Source organism: Canis aureus, chromosome 12 (genome assembly GCF_053574225.1).
Source record: "Canis aureus isolate CA01 chromosome 12, VMU_Caureus_v.1.0, whole genome shotgun sequence".
NCBI lineage: Eukaryota > Metazoa > Chordata > Mammalia > Carnivora > Canidae > Canis > Canis aureus.
The window spans coordinates 27,739,317-27,753,022 of record NC_135622.1 but is presented as its reverse complement, the minus strand read 5'-3'; the positions used below and the strand labels follow the sequence as shown (position 1 = coordinate 27,753,022).

Sequence of the window (13,706 nt, the reverse complement as noted above, 5' to 3'; positions counted from 1 at the left end):
CAAGGAGGGCAGCCCAGGTGGCTCAGCGGTTTAGCACTGCCTTTAGCCCAGGGCCTGATCCTGGAGACCTGGGATTGAGTCCCACGTCAGGCTCCCTGCATGGAGTCTGCTTGTGTCTCTGCCTCTCTCTCTCTCTCTCTCTCATCAATCAATAAATAAAATCTTTAAAAAAATAAAACAAGGAGCTTACTAGAAGGATATTGAGCATTTTAGTTTCTTATTGCTACTATAACAAATTACCATAAACTCAGTGGTTTAAAACAATGCAATTTATTATCTTATCTTTTAGAAGGTCAGTCTGAAGTGGGTCTCATTGGACTAAAATCATGATGTAGGCAGGGCTGCATTTCTTCTAGAGGCTCCAGGGGATAATTAATTTCCTGCCTTTTCCAGCTCCTGGGGGCTACCTACATTCCCTGGCTTGTTGCCTTTTTCTCATATTCAGAGCCAGCAATGGCTGGTTAGGTCTTTCTCATGCTGCATCTCTTTGACCATTCTGCCTTCCTGTCACTCATAAGGACCCCTGTGATTACACTGGGCTCACCTGGATAATCCCCATCTCAAGACACTTAATTTAATCACACCTGCTGAGTCCCTTCTGACATGCAAGGTATCACATTTACAGGTTCTGGGGATTAGGATGTGGACGTCTTTGGGGTCTATTATCCTGCCAAGCCCACGAAGGACATGCTGAAGAGACAGAAATTTCTAATAGGTCAGAAATGACAGGAGCCTGGGAGGCTTTGGCCCCACCACTCAGATGAATGAGGACCAATCATGTTTTTCATCACTTAGCAAAAGATTCAGATTCCAAGTAGAACACATGACTGCCTTAGTTTGGGTTATGTGTCTGTTCCCTATTTTGGATTATGTGTCTGTTCCTTGGTCAGTTAAAGGCATTGCACCTTGATCAACACTCTCTCTGAGATATGTTTCCAGGGAGGCCAGTGTGGGTTCTCAAAGTCAAATTGGAGAGCTCATCTCAAGAGAAAGGTGTGTAGGTGCCAGGCAGGAAGATAAACCTGAGTCTCCTGAGTCTCCTTATTTGTACCTAGAAATATGACACAAGACCAGTCTCTGAGGGTTAAGGGAGACAAGGGCCAAGGGAAGACCTCTGACAAGGTCAGTTGCTTCTGTTTCTGATTTGATGATGATGTTGACCAATACCAGGCCAGTAATAAAAAAATACTTAGTACTTTCAGTGTTTGAAAATTTGTCCAGGTAGTACTGATGCTTGGGTGGGGGTGAGGGGGCATGTCTTCCTCATAAGATCACAGAATCTGTTTCGTAATCAACACAAAACTATTCATATTAGTCTCTGAGCCAGGGCTGTCCCATAGCAGTGCTCTGCTTCCCTATGGACCAGCTGAAAAGAGGTGAGGCTCACTGACCATGGCATTGAGGATGCCACTCATGTGGCCCAAATAGAGACAGCCATAGCATGGGCTCTGTCCTGCTTCAACCTGGTGATATATAGCAAGTCACTGTGACACTGACCACCTGGGCTTCTGTGAGGCTCCCCCGAGATCACAAATATATCTGCACCTTGCAGAAGCATAGGCCCTGTGTGCTGTTGCTTTTATTGGTGGAAAGCTCAGGTGAAATGGTAATCACATAGGTGTGGCACCTCATTTAATGCTGTGAGCTGCTTCCTACTGTCAGCACTACCAGCCCCCCTTTATGTGTCCCTAGTTTTTGTTCTTTATAGCATGCTATATAATTTGCTTATTTATTATGTTTCATGTTTATGTCATCCACTAGATTTTAAGTTCCATGAGTGTTTTGCTCTCTGATGTATTCCAAGAACCTACAAAAGCACCTGGCACTTAGAGGCACTCAGTAAGGTTTTAAATGAGTGAATGAAGGAAGAAAGACAGGAGGGAGGGAGAGACAAAGATGAAAGAAAGAAAGCAGGGAGAGAGGAAAGGAAGTTGCTATTTACTCGATGGTCTCTTCCTTATTACTATAGCTAGTATGACTTTCCCCTGCAAAGCACATACATTTTGGAAACCTTATAGAAAGCAAACTCAAGCATTTTGAAGTTAATTTTCCTAGCTGTCATTATAATTATGGGTCTGGGTGTTAGGTGAAAAAGGTTTAACCCCTCTGTATTACACCTGAGAATCCCAATGCTTTCATTTCCTAGAGCTGCTGTAACAGAGTGACATAAACTGGGTAGCCTAAAACACCAGAAACTTATTCTCTCACAGTTGTGGAGCCTGGAAGTCAGAAATCAAGATGTTGGCAGGGTCCTATTCTTTTTGAGGGCTGTGAGGGAGAAACTGTTCCATGCCACTTCTAGCTTCTGGGTTTTGTCAGCAGTTCTTGGCCTTCCTTGGCTTATAGATGCATCACTTCAATCTATTCCTATTTTGTCATATGACCTCCTTTTCCCTGTGTCTCTTTGCCTTCATATGGCACTCTGTGTGTGTGTGTGTGTGTCATTGTCCAAATTTCCCTTTTCTTATAAGGATACCTGTTATATCGGATTAGGACCCTAATTACTTCATCTTAGCTTGATTATCTCTATAAAGACCATGTTTCCAAATAAGGTCACCTTTACAGGTACCAGGGATTAAGATTTCAACATGTCTTTTTGAGGGGGGCATAATTCAACCATACCACCCAACATTCCAACTGTTAACCTCAAGGAATTCTCTGTGCCTCTAAAAGGGCAATCTCAGGGTATTTGCTGTGCAGCGGGAGCTCCAGCAGGAGCACCCTAAACCAGAAGTGCCCTTCACAGCTGGCCACCTTTCCTGCTCCCATCCAAGATCCTGGGGCAGGGTAAGGCAGGTGAGGGCAAGAGGAAGGCTCTTCTGGGAATAGAAGAAGAAGATGCTTATCTATCCTCTACTCTGCTCGGCAATGAGTTACCTGCACACAGATGACAGCCTTAGAAGTGGTGTGCTCCAAGCATTTTGGATCTCAGTGACCCCAATCAATTAAACAAAACTGGGGACACATGTACAAAATGTGGGCATTAGTACACTATGAGACTTACATAAAATTAGAAAATTCACAAGGACTAAATAAAATAAGAACTGACATTTAGTGGTTTCTTCCCACATTCCAAAGCACTGTCTGGCTCACCCAGCAGCATTCTACCTGCATCCCAGTAGACACACACCTAGCAATGTGCTGGCAAATGTTTGGCAACCAGTTCTCTGGGGATGGGTGGAAGTGGGAAGGAGCTCTGATATATGGCTTGTGCCAGTTTGCATGGTGTAATGACTCGCAACATGGCTGACTTCAGACTGCCAACATGAAGTCATTGAACATGGATTTGGGAAGAGATACCAACAATTCGCTCTTGCAAGCTGATGTAAGCTGATTCCAGCCACCACAGCAGCCAAATTTAAGATCTTCACGTTAGAGCAAGGGCTGGTTGGAAAACTATATAGCCTGCAGGCAAAATCTGGCTCACTGCCTGTTGTGTATAGTTTACCGACACAGTCTGTGGTTGCCTTCAAGCTACAACAATAGAGCATGTGGTCTCTCAGCCTGCAAAGCCTAGAATATCTGCTATATATCCCTTAACAGAAAGTTTGCTGACTCCTGCTATAGAGGACAAGAGACCAGAGACTGTCTGCAGCCTCTGGTCACTCATGCCTGAGTCAGTCTTGTGCTTGAGGCACAGTTTTTATCAGAGAGCTGCAATGCATGATAGGTGAGTTCTCCATCTCACTCACAGAAGCCTATACTATTTTTCACTACAAAAGTAATATTAGGTTTTTTTAAAACTTAATTAGCTAACATATAGTACATCATTAGTTTCAGATATAGAGTTCGGGAATTCATCAGTTGCATGTAACACCCAGTACTCCTCACATCACCTGCCCTCCTTAATGCTCGTCACCCAGTTACCCCATCCCCTCCCCACCTCTCCTCTAGCAACCCTCAGTTTCTTTCCCATAGTTAGGAGTCTCTCATTGTTTGTCTCCTGTGTTTTATTTTTATTTTTGTTTAGCTCAGTATGTCTTAGCAATTTTCAGTAGGAAAATGCTTTCTAAATTCCACATAATCAAGAGATCCAGAGTGATTGACAACTACCTGTTACTTCCCCACAGCCCTCTTACAGAAGGTGCTTGTTAGAGCACCTCCATGCAGGAGCTCAAGGCAGGATCAGAGGTCATTTGGCCTAAGGTGGCAGGGATAGGTTCTCTGTGCAGAGTGTGTGGAGGGAACTGTTTGGCAGACTTTCATGGCAATTTCTGGTCTCTAAGGTAATTTTCACAGTGCATTGGGTGATTGTCAATATCAATAATCAATATAATGCTGTGAGGAGGGCAGAGTGGGAATTATTATGCCCGTTTCATAGATAAGGATAGATAGACTCTGAGACAAGGAACTTGACCAGTCACCCAGACTGTAAATGGCAGACTTCCAGGTATTCTGACTCCTAGTACAGAGCAATTTGTCCCAGAGGTGCTAAAAAATGACTGCCTAAGAATCAACTGAGAGGCTTCTGAGGAACCTTGAAAAAAGGTTCCACATGCTATGTGAAAAAAGTCAGACAGAGAAAAACAATAATGTATAATATCACTTTTATGTTGAATCTAAAAAAGTTGAGCTCAGAGAAATGGAATATGGAGTAGCTGGAGTCAGGGGAAATGGGGAGATATATCTCAAAGGATATAAACCCCCAGTTACAATATTAACAAGTTCTGGAGATCTAATGTACAGCATGGTGATTATACCTAATAATAGAGTATTATATACTTGAAAGTTACTAAAAGAATAGATCTTAAATGTCCTCACCCCATACACACACACAAAATGATTATGGGATAGGATGGAGGTGTTAGTTAATGTTATGGTGATAATCATATTGCAATACATAAATGTATCAGATCAATAGGTTGTACAGTTTAAACTTATATAATGTTATATGTCAATCATATCTCAATAAAACTGGAAAAAAATTTTCAGAGTTGCACCCCCTGAGATTCTGATTTAGGCATTCTGAGATGAAAGTCAGGGATGTAGATGACTTGTTAAAAAGCCCCAAGTAATTCTGGTTCAAATAGTTCTTTCTGGTCCATACTTTCAGAAATGCTATCTCCTCCCTGTATATTTCATTAGAAAATGATAATGTGCCTTTGTGATTGAGAGCCATTTCTTTTTGTTTGTTTTTTGTTTTGTTTTGTTTTGTTTTGAGAGCCATTTCTGAGTGATTGGGTACCATTAGCCAACTGTATTAGCGTTCAGTCTATTTAGTCTGGGCTGAAACATGTGCCATGAAGGAGGTCTTACTTCAGGTGATGTGAACCTGAATCATGAAGAAATCCCATTGCATGGCACATCTGATGACTGTGAACTATTCCCAGCAGCAAGATGCCCAGCAGAAGACCACTAAGAAAGGCGTACTCACACAGAGCTTGCACAGTGTGTGTTGGCCTGGTGAATCTACTGCCAGTTGTCTCATTCATTACAGAAGTGCTTGTGCCAGGCTCTGGGTTAGGTGACAAGGGTGAAAGGCTGAGCAGACTCAGATGCAGACCCTGACCTTATGGAGCTTATGGTCTGGTAGGGAGACAGACATTAATCAGGCTAACCACAAGTAAAGAAGCAGTGCCCAGTGTATGATGGGGGTGTGTGTGCAACCCAGTCAGGAAATCAAAAGGGCTTCCTTGGAGAAGAGACACTTGAGCAAGATCACAAGAAAGAGTGGGTGTTAGCTAGGCTCAAGGTGGGAAAGCTTTTGGCTAGACAGACATCTTTGAGTGGTCCTGATGAATTTCCTTTATTGATATAGAAAAAAAGCAAAGAGGGATCCCTGGGTGGTGCAGTGGTTTGGCGCCTGCCTTTGGCCCAGGGCGCAATCCTGGAGACCTGGGATCGAATCCCACGTCGGGCTCCCGGTGCATGGAGCCTGCTTCTCCCTCTGCCTGTGTCTCTGCCTTTCTCTCTCTCTGTGACTATCATAAATAAATAAAAATTTAAAAAATTTACCTTAAAAAAAAAAAAAGAAAGAAAAAAAGCAAAGACGGAAAAAGGAAGAGATGTGAAAGCATGGAGCCATTTGAATCTCCTTACCTGGCAGGAATAGTTTGCCACATCCCAAGCTGTGGTACCCTGATATTACATTGATATACCTTTGGGCACCTCCTTTCTAAATGGGGATGCAAAGACAAGGGACAGTGCTCTGAAGGCACAGGGAGGTCCTACCACCCATCCCTCTTCTACCCTATCTTCTGACATATGCAAAACCCATTTCCTGACCTGATAAGTGAAACAAGTGTTGCTGGAAAGGCAATGAGTAAGAATGGGCCTTGAGCACATCCACAGCATGAGACAGACTGTACCTTTTCCTTGGAAATTTGGGAAGACAAACTGCTTTATTCTTTACACAACCCTAAAGAAGATCCTGGCCCCTGATCCATTTTCTGAAACTGTGGCCATAGTCCACATATTACCAAAGGCTGCAGAAGAGAGGAAAGGAAAGGCAAATTTCATAATGTTTTTGGATACTAATTACATCCTGGCTCAGTCATCAAAATCCTTCAAGAGATGGGTGAACTCAGACCAGCACTCACCAAACAGCAAATTAAGATGGAGGGAAACACTGTTTTGCTAAGGAAGAGGGCTGGCCTGCAGTCTGTAATCTAAGTTCACTGCAAATCCCCCCCACACTTTTTTTGGACCTCTGTAGGACTAGGAAAGTCACCTGCTTATGTATGGGCCATAAGAGCTGCAAAGTGGCCACTTTCATTGTAGATAATATTGGAGCTCTACATTTTTATCAAGCATGGTCTTTCAAGAAATATACAAGTATATTTATTCCAGTGCATCAGGCATGGTCCTTTAAGAGTCAAGTCTAGTCAATCTGCCAGCCAGTATCAGACTAAGGATATTTATGATCTCATCTGAGCCTATTCTGAATTATCTCAAGGCAGCAAAATGAAGTTGAGGAACCTCTTACAATACACATCAGTGGCTAAATGCCACTGCCAAATGAGAACTGTCAGTAGTTAGAGCTCCCAAAATGAAAATAAATGCCAACAAAACACATTAAGTATTAGTTGAGTACTAACATAATCATATAAAATGGAGAATTCTTGAAAACACTGCAACCACAAAATAATTTTGATTATGTATTCTCTTTGGGTTGTTTATAGTCAAAGAAAAAAGGCAACTGAATTGTTAAATCTTGCTATTATTCATCAAGTCACTTTAATTTTAGATATTAGTCATGTTGTTTTGGACTCTGTATCAGCAATTGACTCCAGCGAGTAAGCTAATTTTCTAAGTATCAAGATTTTCAGTTAGAAAGTAATTGTGTAGCTCACTGAATTATAAAAGAAAGGCATAGTGTTTCAGTAAACAGTTGGCTTTAGTTTAAGATGACACAAACCTGATACAAGGGGAAAGACTAACAACAGAACAAAAAGAGGCATCAACCTCCAGACCCCACATTTTTACTAGGCTTTCCCAGGGCAGATGACAATTTCTGAGTGGATGAGAATCACCTAGGCTTTAAGCATTAGATCTATTATATGAAACCTAGAAACCAAACTGATAACTAGCCTCCAACATCCCCTCCAACTCCCCCAAATTTGTACCTGACTCCTGAGTACCTATTAGGATTGCCTGCCTGGCCACCATCCCCAACCTGCTTTAGCATCTGGACCTTGCTTGGCTTTGGACCTAAACACAGATGAGTCCAGAGGGTCCTGCTGCCTGCCTTCAGGCCTCCCAGAAGCAGCTTCTCCCAATTCTTTGTTACTGGTTCCTCCCACCTGTTCACGGCCGCTGCCCCGTCCTCCTGCACTGAGGACTCACAGACAGTGTCTTGCCATACTCCTTGGACCCTGGATCCCACTGAATCTCTCTCAATGTATCTATAGCTGGATCAGCTTCCCTAGAATTTGTCATCCATATGCATCACTTAGTATAGAGCTTGCATTGTCCAGGCTGGCCTCCTGGAGGAGATAACCGGTAGAGCCTGACTATAACTTGAGAAACAAAAGCACCCAGGTGAGATTGGGCCTGTTTAGGAAAGCAGCACACCCACAGGCACTGAGATCATCACTTCCCAGAAATTTATTTCACCTAGAACTTTGTAATTAACCACACTGTACTTTTTAAAAAATTATGTATGTATTTATTTATTTATTTATGAAAGAGAGTATGTGCAAGAGTATGAGCAGGGGGAGGGGCAGAGGGAGAGGGAGAAGCAGACTCCTCACTGAGCAGGGAGCCTGACTTGGGGCTGAAACCCAGGACCCTGAGATCATGACTTGAGCCAAAGGCAGATGCTTAACCAACTGAGCCACCCAAGCGCCCCTACGCTCTACTTTCTATAGCCGAAACAACATACACTTTAAAGAGACAAATGACACTACAGGCAAAGCCCATATGCTTGCAGGGTGAAGACAATATGGTATAGGGAGAAGATATGTTCTTATTTGCTATCCTCTATAGAAATACACAATTGTTAATGCAAAATGAACAAACCTTTAAGAATCTCTAAAAGAAAGAGAGAGAATTTTATTTGAGCCCAAGATAGCTGTCTGGCAAATATGCTCTTCACAGGGAAGAAAGTGCTCCAGGGAATGCTCAGTTTTTATGGTTACACAACTTGTAAAAAGCTCAAAAGATAATAGATTAACATATAAGCAGGAATCACAAAATTTAATGTCAAGGAATGTAGGGAGGAGCATCGATTTGTATCTTAAGGACAAGATGATTTCCTTTAGGCTACTCATTTACAAAGCAGGTGTATAATCTGCTTGGTGGGCCATAAATCGGGCTTTTAGTTTAAACAAAATTTTTGTATAGTCACCCTGACTTGGAAAGAAATCTCAAATGGCTTCCCTTATATATCAGGCCTTTAGAGAAGGCCCTTCATGAAGACCACTCAAATTTAAGAACAAATAGGAACTATGTATTCAGAGTTTGCTCTAGCAAAGGAGTCAGCCACCATCACTTGCGTTTGGCAGTGATTCAAAGGCAGGCAGAGGAGCAGGTAAGCTATATGGTGAAAAAGGGGGAGGGCTTCAGGTGTGTGTTGACTGGAGTTGTTAGTGTGGGAAGTTGGAGGTGGGGCATCCTGTGAGATTGGTTTGAAGAGCGTAGTTGGCTTCCTCTGGTTGGCCCTGCATCAGAAGTGGAGACAAAAATAGAAAAGCTGGCAGTCATTGAGTATGTCCTGATTCTGGGCCATTTGCTATAGACGCTGAGGGTTGAGTCTTGTTGTCAGGGCCATTTTCATTTGCATATTCAATCTCCTACTGTATGGAGATTCACATGGTATTTTGAAATTTGAATTGAGTATTCTTTTCTTTTCCTAGATCTTTCCTTACTCCCAGTTTGTCTCTGTATGTTAGAGGTATGGATGAAGTATCAGGGATTTATGCAGCTGACCCCAAAGTGAAATAGGAACCAACTGGTTCCTTGAGGAAGGTGAAGGGATCTTCATTGTTCAGTAAGTTCAGTTCTTTGATGTTCTTTTTCTTGAAATACAAAGGAGATTCTTTTTAAGAGTTTTGTTTATTCATGAGACACACACACAGAGAGAGAGAGAGAGAGAGAGAGAGAGAGAGAGAGAATCTTAGGCAGCGGGAGAAGCAGGCTCCAAGGAGGGAGCCCGATGTGGAACTCGATCCCAGATCCCAGGATCACGCCCTGAGCCGAAGGCAGACACTCATCCACTAAGCCACCCAGGTGTCCCAAGGAGAATTTATTAGGTAACCAGGCTACTCTGTGAAGGAAAGTAGAAAAGACCGGGGAGTCTTTGCCAAAGTTTGGGTTTTCAACTTCAGCATTCAAGATTCCCGCTTCCCTGAATTGGGAGGACAGGAAACATTTCTTTCCCAGATCTTTTACTTTCAGTTGTAGGGAGAGATGCTTTGGCTTTATGACTATCACAGGTGGGACAGAGCTCTCCTTCAAAGACAACCAAAAAAAAAAAAAAAAAACCAAAAAGAAAAAGAAAAAGATCTTTCTTGGTATTAGCTTTTCTTTAGTGTGAAGTTAATATATAAAAGGTCTCTGGAAAAAGTCAGAAAACTAGGTCAGCTCTAGTACTAGAAAAATGAACTTTTTTCTCTCAACATTTCCAGTGCAACACCCACTTCCCTTTAGTATAGTCACCAAATTTTCATATGTGAGTTGGCCCAGGAGCCAAGAACATCTCAATTCTTGGAATTTCTCTTTCCCTATGCCTCTGGCTCCTTCTTCCTTACAACTCTTCCAGGTAAACTTCTTTTAGATCCAGGACCCCATTGGGCCCATATCGTTTCACTGTTGCCCACTACCAGCTGGTCTTTGAGGCTATTTCCTAGGAGGCAGCCCTTTGCCCATCCCAGAGCAGAGAGAGTGGCTGAAGGCTTCATCAGAATAGGGGCTTTATACAGGCCAGGTGGGAAGTGAGAGAGAATGAGAATCATTTCTGCTAAATAAAGCAAGGTAGAGAGTCACCACAAAAGCTGTGGTGCTTTTATCTGGAACTGCTTTGAGGACCTTGCCTTCTAGAAAAGAACTTACTGGTTTGGGTCTCGGAAAGTATGTATATCTAAGGTGATGGATTTTATTTTTATTCCTGAAGAACAGTACCAGAGATTGTGAACAATGAATATGGTTCAGTTCACCAGCCTTGGATCCCCACTTTGCCCATCGGGCTCAGGGAATATGTACTCCTCTCATTAGTTTTTCACTGCAACCTGTTAATCCATTCATAGAGAAACTGGTAGTTAACCACACCACTCTGGAGTCAGACTGAGTTGGGGCCAAATTCCTGTCAGTCATTTACAATCTGAACAAGTTACTGAGCTTCTCCAAATCTCATTTTGCCCACCAGTAAAATGGGGATGATAAAAGCTATCATACATAGGCTTGATGTGAGGAATAAGGGGATTCAATGAAAGTTCATCATCATTATTAGTAATAGTATTGATAATATCCAATGGAAGTTCATCATCATTTTTATTAGTATAGTATTGATAACATCCAATGGAAGTTCATTATTATTATTATTAGTAGTAGTAGTAGTAGTAATAGTAGTAGTAGTAGTGATAGTGGTAGTAGTAGTAGTAGCGGTAGTATTGATAACTCTTTCTTCTGCACCTTCTCACTGGTAGGCCTGTGACATCAGCAATACCTGAGTGGCATGGATGTCTGCCATGTTGGATACCAGATGGGACAACGGTGAGGACAGTGAAAGGGTGAGGATGACAGGATGAGGCAGGAGACACCCATAAACAGCAGCTTTGTGTCAGTAAGGGGATGGAGATGGCAGGAGTCTTGAGAAAAATAAAGAATGGTTGTGGAGTCTGTCTGAGTGGGCAGGACCAGCCACAGCAGTGGCCAGGAATCTGCCTGACTATGGGGAGTTTAAAGATTCAGTTGATCAGCCCTGCTTATGAGGGGTTGGGATGGGGGACAATTCTAGACAGGGAAATTGTCCTTATGCCACCTCTTATAGGGAAGATGAAACACCAGTGACTGAATTCAGGCTTTGCATGGGGGAGTGTACGAGCCCACACACAGGACTGATGATTGAGTCTACATAGAACAACAGATATAAAATGTGATTAATGTGATAGATTATCTTGTAGATTTGCATTTATACTATATAATTATATGCAAACATAAACAAACACAACAGTCTTGTTTCTGACTCCATAAACATACATTTAGCAGGGATTTATGGTTTGAACCCTCTTCGATGTCACCCACTGATCTTAGGAACACCTGAGGAGCTTTAAAATTACAGATCTGGGTCTCATCCTCCATGACTGACTCAATTAGTTTGGGGTGGTGCCCAGGCATTGGTATTTTTTGAAAGCTCCCAAGCAATTTTAATGTGTGGCCAGGGCGAAGAGTCATTGTGCTATAGGGTTGGGTTCCTAATTAGAAACAGTTTGCACCATCAGGCGATACAGTTTCTGATAATAGTTAAGCTCCCCTCCTAGATTTTCTGATACAAGATGAGTCATGTTGACAAGTTTGTGTCAGGAGAATAATTATTTGCTGTCCTTGGTTTTTCTTCTACTATTTTTTTTTTACTATTTAAATTCCTTTGACATATTTATTTTATTTTATTATTATTTTTGTATATTTTTTATTGGAGTTCGATTTGCCAACATATAGCATATCACCCAGTGCTCATCCCATCAAGTGCCCCCCTCAGTGCCTGTCACCCAGTCACCCCCACCCCCAGCCACCTCCCTTCCCACCACCCCTTGTTCATTTCCCAGAGTCAGAAGTCTCTCATGTTCTGTCACCCTCACTGATATTTCCCACTCATTTTCTCTCCTTTCCCTATTTTTTATATTCCCCAAATGAATGACACCATATAATGTTTGTCCTTCTCCAATTGACTTACTTCACTCAGCATAATACCCTCCAGTTCCAACCACGTTGAAGCAAATGGTGGGTATCTGTCATTTCTAATGGCTGAGTAATATTCCATTGTATACATAAACCACATCTTCTTTATCCATTCATCTTTCGATGGACAACGAGGCTCCTTCCCCAGTTAGGCTATTGTGGACATTGCTGCTATAAACATTGGGGTGCAGGTGTCCTGCCTTTTCATTGCATCTGTATCTTTGGGGTAAATCCCCAGCAGTGCAATTGCTGGCTCGCAGGGCAGGTCTATTTTTAACTCTTTGAGGAACCTCCACACAGTTTTCCAGAGTGGCTGCACCAGTTCACATTCCCACCAACAGTACAAGAGGGTTCCCCTTTCTCCGCATCCTCTCCAACATTTGTTGTTTCCTGCCTTGTTAATTTTCCCCATTCTCACTGCTGTGAGGTGGTATCTCATTGTGGTTTTGATTTGTACTTCCCTGATGGCCAGTGATGCGGAGCATTTTCTCATGGGCTTGTTGGCCATGTCTATGTCTTCTTTGGTAAAATTTCTGTTCATGTCTTTTGCCCATTTCATGATTGGATTGTTTGCTTCTTTGGTGTTGAGTTTAATAAGTTCTTTATAGATCTTGGATACTAGCCCTTTATCTGATATGTCATTTGCAAATATCTTCTCCCATTCTGTAGGTTGCCTTTTAGTTTTGTTGACTGTTTCTTTTGCTATGCAGAACCATTTTATCTTAAGTCCCAATACTTCATTTTTTGCTTCTACTATTCTAACTCCAGAGCTCTTTGGAAATCCCATCAGGAGATGAATCTAGAAATTTACTCTTTTGGTTACTTCAGAGAGTTAAATGTTGGCATTTGTGCTAGCTTTAGTTGGGACTGGTAGGAAACCAGTACCCAGGCATCTCTTCTCTTCCATCAACTTCAGCCCCCATCTGAATCATATGGAGTCATTGCCACAAGGTTCTCTTACTTTGCTAGGATATTTGGTGGCCACATTTATCCCAATTATTAGTTTAGAACCATGGTTCCCAAAGTGTGCACCAATGGGCCCTGGGGTGCTTCACCACACTCACAGAGGTGCCATGGGATGTTTTAAGTTTTCAAGGGAAACACAGGCATCTGTCAGACCCATGAAAACTACTATTATTAAGTTATTTCAATCTGACTACTTAATAAACAGAACTGACAGCCACACCTATCTTAGAGGCTCTGTAAAGAAATTCCTGAGATAAAGGGCATAGTGAATTGAGACAGTTTGGGAACCTGTGTTTAGAAGTTGGAGGTCATGTTTCTTGGGCATGTTTCTTGGGCCTGGAGATTAATATATCCTTTTGACAGTGCATTTAGATGTGGGATGAAATCTCAATGAGTGGGACTGA

The 13,706-nt window shown here is 42.3% G+C and overlaps 1 protein-coding gene across 1 annotated transcript in view; it reads left to right on the top strand.

Moving 5' to 3' along the window:
- The window catches only part of IL36G (interleukin 36 gamma), a 48,167-nt gene that overhangs the window by 1,418 nt on the left and 33,043 nt on the right, over positions 1–13,706 (top strand). The window lies entirely within an intron of this gene.